Source organism: Epinephelus moara, chromosome 8 (assembly GCF_006386435.1).
Source record: "Epinephelus moara isolate mb chromosome 8, YSFRI_EMoa_1.0, whole genome shotgun sequence".
NCBI lineage: Eukaryota > Metazoa > Chordata > Actinopteri > Perciformes > Serranidae > Epinephelus > Epinephelus moara.
In genome coordinates, this window is record NC_065513.1 from 44,996,300 (window position 1) to 45,006,030 (window position 9,731).

General features: G+C 44.3%; 1 pseudogene; it reads left to right on the forward strand.

Moving 5' to 3' along the window:
* Nucleotides 1-9,731, forward strand: part of LOC126394929 (hamartin-like) — a 19,332-nt pseudogene extending 9,601 nt beyond the window's left edge.

Consider the following 9,731-nt stretch of genomic DNA (forward strand, 5'->3'; position numbering starts at 1 on the left):
AACAGACTCACTGTAAACAGGCTTACTGTGAACAGACTCACTGTGAACAGGCACACTGTGAACAGACTCACTGTGAACAGACTCACTGTGAACAGACACACTGTGAACAGACTCACTGTAAACAGGCTTACTGTGAACAGACTCACTGTGAACAGACACACTGTAAACAGACTCACTGTAAACAGACTCACTGTAAACAGGCTTACTGTGAACAGATGCACTGTGAACAGGCACACTGTAAACAGACTCACTGTGAACAGACACACTGTAAACAGACTCACTGTGAACAGACTTACTGTGAAGAGACAAACTGTGAACAGACACACTGTAAACAGACTCACTGTAAACAGGCTTACTGTGAACAGACTCACTGTGAACAGACTCACTGTAAACAGACTCACTGTAAACAGGCTTGCTGTGAACAGACTCACTGTGAACAGACGCACTGTAAACAGGCTTACTGTGAACAGGCTTACTGTGAACAGATGCACTGTGAACAGGCTTACTGTGAACAGACTCACTGTGAACAGACTCACTGTAAACAGACTCACTGTGAACAGACTCACTGTGAACAGACTCACTGTAAACAGACTCACTGTAAACAGGCTTACTGTAAACAGACTCACTGTGAACAGACTCACTGTGAACAGACTCACTGTGAGCAGACACACTGTGAACAGACACACTGTAAACAGATTCACTGTGAACAGACTCACTGTAAACAGACTCACTGTGAACAGACTCACTGTAAACAGGCTTACTGTGAACAGACGCACTGTGAACAGACTCACTGTGAACAGACACACTGTAAACAGACTCACTGTGAACAGACTCACTGTGAACAGACACACTGTAAACAGACTCACTGTGAACAGGCTTACTGTGAACAGACAAACTGTAAACAGACTCACTGTAAACAGACTCACTGTAAACAGGCTTACTGTGAACAGACTCACTGTGAACAGGCTTACTGTGAACAGACTCACTGTGAACAGACAAACTGTAAACAGACTCACTGTAAACAGACTCACTGTAAACAGGCTTACTGTGAACAGACTCACTGTGAACAGACTCACTGTAAACAGACGCACTGTGAACAGACTCACTGTGAACAGACTCACTGTAAACAGACGCACTGTAAAGACTCACTGTAAACAGACTCACTGTGAACAGACTCACTGTAAACAGACGCACTGTAAACAGACGCACTGTAAAGACTCACTGTAAACAGACTCACTGTGAACAGACTCACTGTGAACAGGCTTACTGTGAACAGACACACTGTGAGCAGATGCACTGTAAACAGACTCACTGTGAGCAGATGCACTGTAAACAGACTCACTGTAAACAGACACACTGTGAACAGACTCACTGTGAACAGACTCACTGTAAACAGACTCACTGTGAACAGACGCACTGTGAACAGACTCACTGTAAACAGACTCACTGTGAACAGACTCACTGTAAACAGAGTCACTGTGAACAGACTCACTGTGAACAGACGCACTGTAAACAGACTCACTGTGAGCAGACGCACTGTGAACAGACACACTGTGAACAGACTCACTGATTCAGGGTCCTGCGATCGATATGAGCCAATATCATCTGATCATTGAACACAGTCTGTTACAGAAGCTGCTGCAGCTTAATTTTTATTTTTGGCCATGAAATATAGAAATAACACGTAAATTATTTATTTATCTGTAACCACTTAAGACTAGTAAAGTTGACTTTAACCTCCACTAACACACAGAAAACAGCACATGGGATCAGCTAACCTTCAGGGCTTTCTGTCAGAGACCTTTCTGTAAGAAATATTGTCATTTGAACCCAAACTAGGGGTGTAACGGTACACAAAAATCTTGGTTCGGTACGTACCTCGGTACACAAGTCACGGTTCGTTTTTTTTCGGTACAGTAATGAAAAAAATAGACAACTATTAAATATCTTTTACTTATAGGTAACCTTATTAAAACATACCACCACAGCAGTTAACTCTTTTTACACAATTTTTGAATGAAAAATATAAATATAAATTTCTTTTTTAACAGTTTCACTCAATTAAAATAAAAAGTATAGTGCAGCTGGTCAGCTTTAAAGCCTGCTCAGATTCAGTTTTACTAGGAACTTAGCTTTCCCACTTTGTTAAAGTGCAGTAAACAAAACATGTTTATATCTAAAGTGCAGCTTAAACAATTTACTCAACTCCAATGGCGTTGATTATTTCTTTAGCGCGATGGTCAGGGAAACGCTCTTTCTTTTTAAACGACGACGATATCGTAGTTTGCACCAGATTGCTTTTTCTAGTTGTGCCGGTTAACGTTCAAACTCGGGTGGTGTCGCTTTAGATGCGTTAGCATGTTAGACGTGTTTCCAAGTACATACCCGACCTGTGTTCTGCAGTGTCGGCACACTGCTTTTGTCTTGTCCACTTGTTTATTTCCATCTTCGTATTTTACCCTGAAACCAAAGTGTTCCCAAACGGAGCACTTAAGGTTTGCGGGTGGGTCTTCAGGTTCGTCAGGCTCACTTGCCATGTTGTCAAAATGCTAGAATGCGCTGCACAAAGTGAAAGCGGAGATTTACGGTCGGACTCGGTCCGTCACTCAATTATGTCCATCGGGGAACTAGATATTTTAAATGGTTCGGCTCGCAAAAACGGAATTAAAATAAAACAAAATAAAATAAAATAATATCCTGCGCCCAGTAATTCGGTACAGGGTCGTGCCGAACCGGAAGTCGCGTACCGAACGGTTCGACACAAATACATGTACCGTTACGGCCCTAACCCAAACCATCATCTTTTTCATAAAACCTGAAGACAGACGTCTCCAAACAGCCATAAAACGCTAACATCATTTAACAGCAGTAAAAAATGATTTCTCATTCTGATTCTGATTGCATAAATTAGCCCAGCAGCTAACAGAGTTTTCCTCTGCTTGTAGCTTAACTATTTACATGAATTTACATTTTTCAGTCGAACATTGTAGAAACAGCAGCTGATGTTTCTGCGGAGAGGAGTTAGCGGAGTGAGACGCTCGTGTCCTCAAACAGCATCGTTTACATACGACATGTGTTCTATCTATTGATTCATATTTTCTCCATCATCCAAAATATTTCCACTCTTTTGATTTATTCTCGACACTGACAGGGAGTTTCAAAATAAAAGTGTTTCCTAAAGATGATGATATGAATCGATGTTTTCACTTTGCATCAGTGACACAGGATCGTTGATCAATTAATTGATATATTGATCCAGATCGGTGGATTGTTACACCCCTAAAACCTGATCCATTATACTTCCTGTTTACATCCTCCATTTTATCAGTTCTTAAACTCTGAGAACTTAAAGTTAGACGAGGAACACATGATACACTTAATCATTTATTTAAACGTTCATGTAAATGTTAGCTGTGTTTTTCTATAAGATGTTTTTAGTCTTAAATTCTGACTGTGAATTTGTTACGTTATTGATCAGCAGCATGAGACCAGTGGACGTGTTGGCCCAGTGTCAGCTGCCGCACTGGTTTCCAGAACAGAAATAGCTGCAGTGACGAGCAGCTGCTGTGTTTCTCAGATAACATGAAACTCAAACCTGCAGCAGAGACTCAGAGGCTGCTGCACACACAACACACGTTTAATATCATCATCTTCAGTGTGTCTGGTTTTCTTTAGTAATCTAATGGTTGACCTATCACACAGGTTCATGTTGTCACCACCTGTTTTAACCCTTTGAGCTCTGCAGTAGAAATGATCCGTCAGTTCCTGCAGTGGTATTTTTACTTATTGTGATGTCACTTCCTGGAGTATCTTCTAACGCTTCATATCCCTAAAATCTGCCCAACATGAGCTAAAGGGTTATGTATATAATAAAACAAAATTATTGATAAAAGTATTAAAATTGTTTCAAAAATAAAAGAAAATATTAAAAATCTGACATTGTTTATGAGATCCTGATCCAGACAGCAGTAAAGCTGCCATGTGATTTTGTTGCTGTTGTTTGTTTGCGGTGTCCTGGAACATAAACAGCAGACGCCAGAGGAGACCAAGCCATAACACAGAGAGCGGCAATATGTGGCAACTTCCTTCAGGATGAGAACGAGTTGGATATTGGTGATTTGAAACTGTGAGACATCTGCCTGAATTAGTTTCCAACATATCTAGAAACTGGGAGAAATCAAGACTTTGATACGGAGCTGTTGAAGATTATAGCCGTGAAAACAGCAGATATTCACATGAGGTATCTTTTGGTGTCTGCTGTTTATGTTCAAGGACATCGCAACCAAACAACAACAACAACAACAACAGCAGCACACGAGAACTTCCTCCTTGTCTAGATCAGGATCTTATAGTTACAAGATCTTATGTCATAATTATAAGATAAGGTGTCAGTTTTTTTAATCGTTCAGTGAATACACTGCGCTTCTGTATAAAGACGTTTTGATAGCTTCATCATTTATTCTTCTGCTGCCACCGTGTGTTTTTGTGTAGTTTTGCACCACATGAGACATAATGTAATAAAAACAAGATTACAACGTGATGACCGAAGAAAGAAGCTTCAGCCTTCTGCTGCAAAAAGAATGAATGTTGTAGCTATTATGGATTTTATTTTAGATTAATGTAAACAATCCCACTGTCTGCGAGGCGTCTGTTTTTACTACACTACCCATGAGCCTCTGCTGCTGTTGCTGTGGAGATTAAGTGTGACAGTAAAAAGATTTAAACTCCAGAATCTTTCCTCAGCAATAGAGGCATCATCTTTAGCCCTGCGTTAATGTGACGCTCTGTGATTGGCTGTTTGTTAGTGAAATGCACCCTGGGAGTCGTAGTTGACTTTCCCTCTTCCTGTTCTCTGAATTCTGTTAAACTGAAGGATCTGAAACTGAATGATGACAAAGACATGAAGTTTGTTCACTGAGGAAAATCTATCTCTCTGTCTTGTAGCCGATGTTGGAGCATGTCAGGGTTCACCCAGAGTTGGTCACAGGGACTCAGGACTATGAGCTGGACCCGTCCAGGTGAGTACACAGGTAACGCACACAGACCTGAACCTGAACCTGAACCTGAACCTGCTTCGTGTTTGTTTTGAATTTTACTTTCATTTATCACATTGAAACCAACGACAGAAGTCTCAGCAGAAAGAAACCAGTTTTGTACATAAAATCCATAAACACAGATATACATGACATCACCATCACCGACTTCTGATTGACTTCCTGTTTGTCTCAGGTGGAGGTGTTCTGATTGACTTCCTGTTTGTCTCAGGTGGAGGTGTTCTGATTGACTTCCTGTTTGTCTCAGGTGGAGGTGTTCTGATTAACTTCCTGTTTGTCTCAGGTGGAGGTGTTATGAAGTCCATGACATTGTGATCGAGTGCTCCCGAGTGTCTCTGGATCCTCTCGAGTCGTCCTGTGAGGAGGACGTGTACTCCTCCCTCAGAGACCCTCCCCCCTCCCCATCGCCCTCCCCCCTCCCTCACCTGAACGTCACCTCCAGTCCTCACCACGCTGACATCATCAGCTCAGGTAACACACAGTGATTACTTTTTTACTTAACGTCCAGGTGAAGCAAAAATAAACTTGTGGCTAACAGGCTAACATTAGCTCAGGGTACAGTTAGCTCGTTTGACGTCACTCTTGGCTAGCAGAAAGCACTTTGTACTGTTACATCATTTATTGTTGACTACAAACCTTTTGTCATGAAACATACGTTAGCATCACGGATCATCTTAGCAGGGGAAGTTATTTGATAAGCAAGCCAACTGATACGTCCACTCAGGTAGTATTTTGTTAGCGATAACGTTAGAAAGCAAGCTAGCTTAGGTTAGCCAGCTAGCTGTGACTAAGCTACGCCACATAGAGCTGGTGTTGGTTACTTCCTAACGTTAGCTGATAAAGTAATTTGCAAACAGTAAGCTAGCTAATGAACCAGCCAGATCAGATCATTGACATTAATCACTCAAGACAGTATTTTGCTACGTTGGCTAGCTAGCAATTTGTCCACATTTGCAAGTAAGCTAATGTTAGCTAACATCAGATAGCTAAAACTACATTAGGGTGACCATATTTTGATTTCCAAAAAAGAGGACACTTGGCCGGCCACGACATAGCCTACTTAAATGATACTCGCAGTTTACTCAAAGATGCCTTATAATTTTAATATATTTAAAATTTATATGTATGGATAGAAAATTCAGTTATATTACAAAATAATATCTCTCAAAGACAGAAATTCAGATAGGCCCCAATAGGGGACACATACACACACTAGAGTGTGGCGATCCGAGCCCGACGGTACCCGACGGGTCGGGCCGGGTTTGGTCAAAAATGTAGCTATAAATTGTATTCGGGCTCGGGTCGGATTCGGTCAGCTTTCAGTGAAAATGTAGTGTAAAAATAAATAAAATCCTATTGTCTGTCCTGTTTATTGCTTGGGCACTGTTATTTACGTGACAACACCTGAACATAACACACACAGACACACATTGGCTGTTTGTTTCTACCTCTCCCCTCGCTGGAAGTCTCGGACCTCCAGCCGCCCGCCTCCGCCTTGATTAAACGCTGAAAATAAAATAAAAGAGGGAGACAGGTTTTTCCTATTTTATCTTATTTTGTTTTATTTCTCCCTCTCCTCTCGCTAGAAGCGTCGGACCTCCCGCCTCCCGCTCCCGTCTCAAACACGGAGGTCTCCCTCTCCGCAGCTGAGCACCCACGGCGCACGCCCGGCCTGTTAAATAGCCTGTAACCACTGTGTGACACAAACTCAGTGCTTTGGTCATTAAATAATGTCGGGCTCAGTTCGGGTTCGGACAGAAATATGCTGCCCGTGCCGCACTCTGACACACACACACACACACACACACACACAAACACACGGAAAACCAGACATTATCATCAGTTTATAAAAGACCCCCGGACGGGACGTGAAAAGTGGACATGTCCGGGCAAAAGAGGACGTTTGGTCAGCCTAAACTACAATATCACAATATATTTCACATGTCAGCTGATGTACGGCTGAATTTAATAGATCTTTTGTTCATTTAACCAAAAAATGAGCCAAGATTTATTTAGACAGCAGATCGGACCTTTAGCCGTTGTAGCAACTCAAGTTCAGTCTGCGCTAACCCCAGGCTGAACGTGCTACAGGAGCTAAGTGAAGGTCCGTCTCTGTCGGGCCAGTGCGTCAAAATGTAAATAACAGAAACACAGCATGTGTTGACTCTGTGCTGTGGTGGGTGACGGTTGTTGGTTGACGTTAGTGGACTCTGGTTCTTAGCTAACTCTGGCTAGCACACTGTTAGCGCTGCAGCGGAGCTAAAGAGAGGTAATACACTCAGGAACACACAAACATCAGATCCTCTGGATTTTCCTTGAAAAATAATTTTGAGTCCTTCACATAGAAATCAGTCAGCAGGCTGTCAGAGGAAACAGAGACAGTGAGGGACGGGCTCACGTCACAGCTGTTCACCCACAGCAGACAAAACATGATTAATACATATAAACATTTACAAACAGAACATTTAACTGTTTTTTTAAATCACCTCAGAATTCACTGAGTCTGTTTTTAAAACTATAAATTATTGACTGTGCTAATCAACAGGAAGTTCAGTCTGTCCTTCGCTGCTGTCTGGACGTCCAACTCAGCTGACTCTCAACAACTCCTACACACAGGTAATACTCCTCCTTGCTACCTTCCCTCCTTCCCTCCTCCCCTCCTTCCCTCCTCCCCTCCCTCCCTCCTTCCTTACTAACTACATATTGCTTGTGTGTTCAGGCTGATGATGTCACGTGGAGTCCCTCCTCACAGTGTGGTTTGTCGACGCCCCCTCCTGAACCTGCTGCTACAGGCTCCGCCCACCCACTGAGCAGGACCACCTCCATCTCAAGTGAGAGAGGTGAGACACTGTGAGACACAGTGAGACAGGTGAACCTGTCTCACTGTGTCTCATACATGTCTGTCTCCGTTGTGTCTCCAGGTGTGAAATGTCCCCCATCAACCACCGTTCCAGTGACGCCGCTGGCTGAAGACCAAGATGGCAGTCTGACTCCCGACAACAACAACCAGGTGAGGTCAGGACAGCAGGTGGACCCTCAGCTCCGTCCTCCGTCTCACTGGAAGGCTTTTATTTTGAAAGGGTCTCTGTCTCTTCCTCCCAGGTGAAGCTGCTGACGGAGCTGATGGGGTCGTCCACTCAGCCAATCACAGAGAAGAGTGATGTCATCAGTAACATCACTGAAGGTGAGCTGATCAGCTGATTGATCACTGCTGACACAACAACAACAACATGAACTTTATTTATTCAGCTCTTTAAGAACAAACTGCTGAAACGAGTCAAATAAAATCTGACAGTTATAAAAAACAAACGTCGTCTCAACTCAAGGTCAACTTCCTGTTGTTTTCTGGAGCTTTCAGCTTCCTGTCATGGTTCTCATCAGCAGGTGGAGTCAGTGAAGATCCTTTTGTTAAACTACCTTTTAAAACTGAAGTAAACCTTCTTCTTCTTCTGTTTCTCTGCAGACGTCAGACCCCAGCAGCCTCCCCCCTCCTCCTCCTCCTCCTCCTCCCATCCTGTCCTCCTCACCTCCACCCCCAGCCGTGACGACCCCTCCTCAGGTTCAGCCCTCCCCCCTCCTCCTTCCTGCTCCATCTCCCTCTCCTTCACCCCCCCTCACCCCTCCACCACCGCCCACACATCAGAGGAGGGAGGCCCCGCCCCTCCGTATGAGCCCCTGTTTGAGCTCGCTCTGCCCCGCGCCGCCACGCTGTTCATCGGGAGGAAGACTCAGGTAAACTGACGCAGACCAGGTCAGACAAACAGGAGGGGGCGGTACGATGGCCCTGAGGGCAGTTTCCAGGGCGACACTAAAAACTGATAAGAACCACTAATGAAACAGTTTCACATTCATTCTGGTTTTTGAACATTACTTGGGGACAGCTGTCAAAGTACCTACAGCCAGTGAACGCACCGTCAGCCTGTTTCAGAGTTTCATCACATTATTTGAACTGGCAGGCTAAAAATGAGCTAAAGGCTAACGCTAGGTTAATGCTAACGCTAACCTAAGGAGGCGGCAGCAGGTAAAAGTGACTCCAGTCTGATGTTTGTGTTTCTGTCTCCTGCAGGAGGCGCTGGAGAGAGCAGCAGAGGAGCAGGAGATGGGAGGAAGAGGAGGAGGAGGAGGAGGAGAGCAGGGGGAGGACAGGGAGGAGGAGCAGTCCTGCGTCTCTCCTCTGGAGGTTTTGGATCAGCTGATCGTCCACGGACACGACGCACACCAACACCTCAGCAGGAGGTGAGACTGTTACCATGGAAACTAAAACAGCCAAAATCAAAGTCCAGTTCAGGACTCTGCACAGGTACAGATGTTTAAACAGATGTTTTCAGCCGCTCGTCCACAAACACGATCTGAAGCGTCCGCTGCACAGAACGCCACCAACACCTGCAAACACCTGCCGTTGTCTCTGGGCCTGCACACGCCGCGTCTTTAACCGCCTGGAAAACTCAAGGTCGGCGCAGGGCGCGGCAGCAGCTTGTGTCTGAGGTTGCTAGGCAACCATAACCAGCACCGTATCACAGCCTGTTTTCCTGAAACCCTGAGGTCAGAGCTGATCTACTTCCTGTGTGTGTGTGTGGGACAGATGTGACGCTCCGACAGCTCTGCACTAACATGATCAACTTCTCCTCCATATTTATCACACACTGATATTTACAGGACAGATATCTGAGGGCTGTG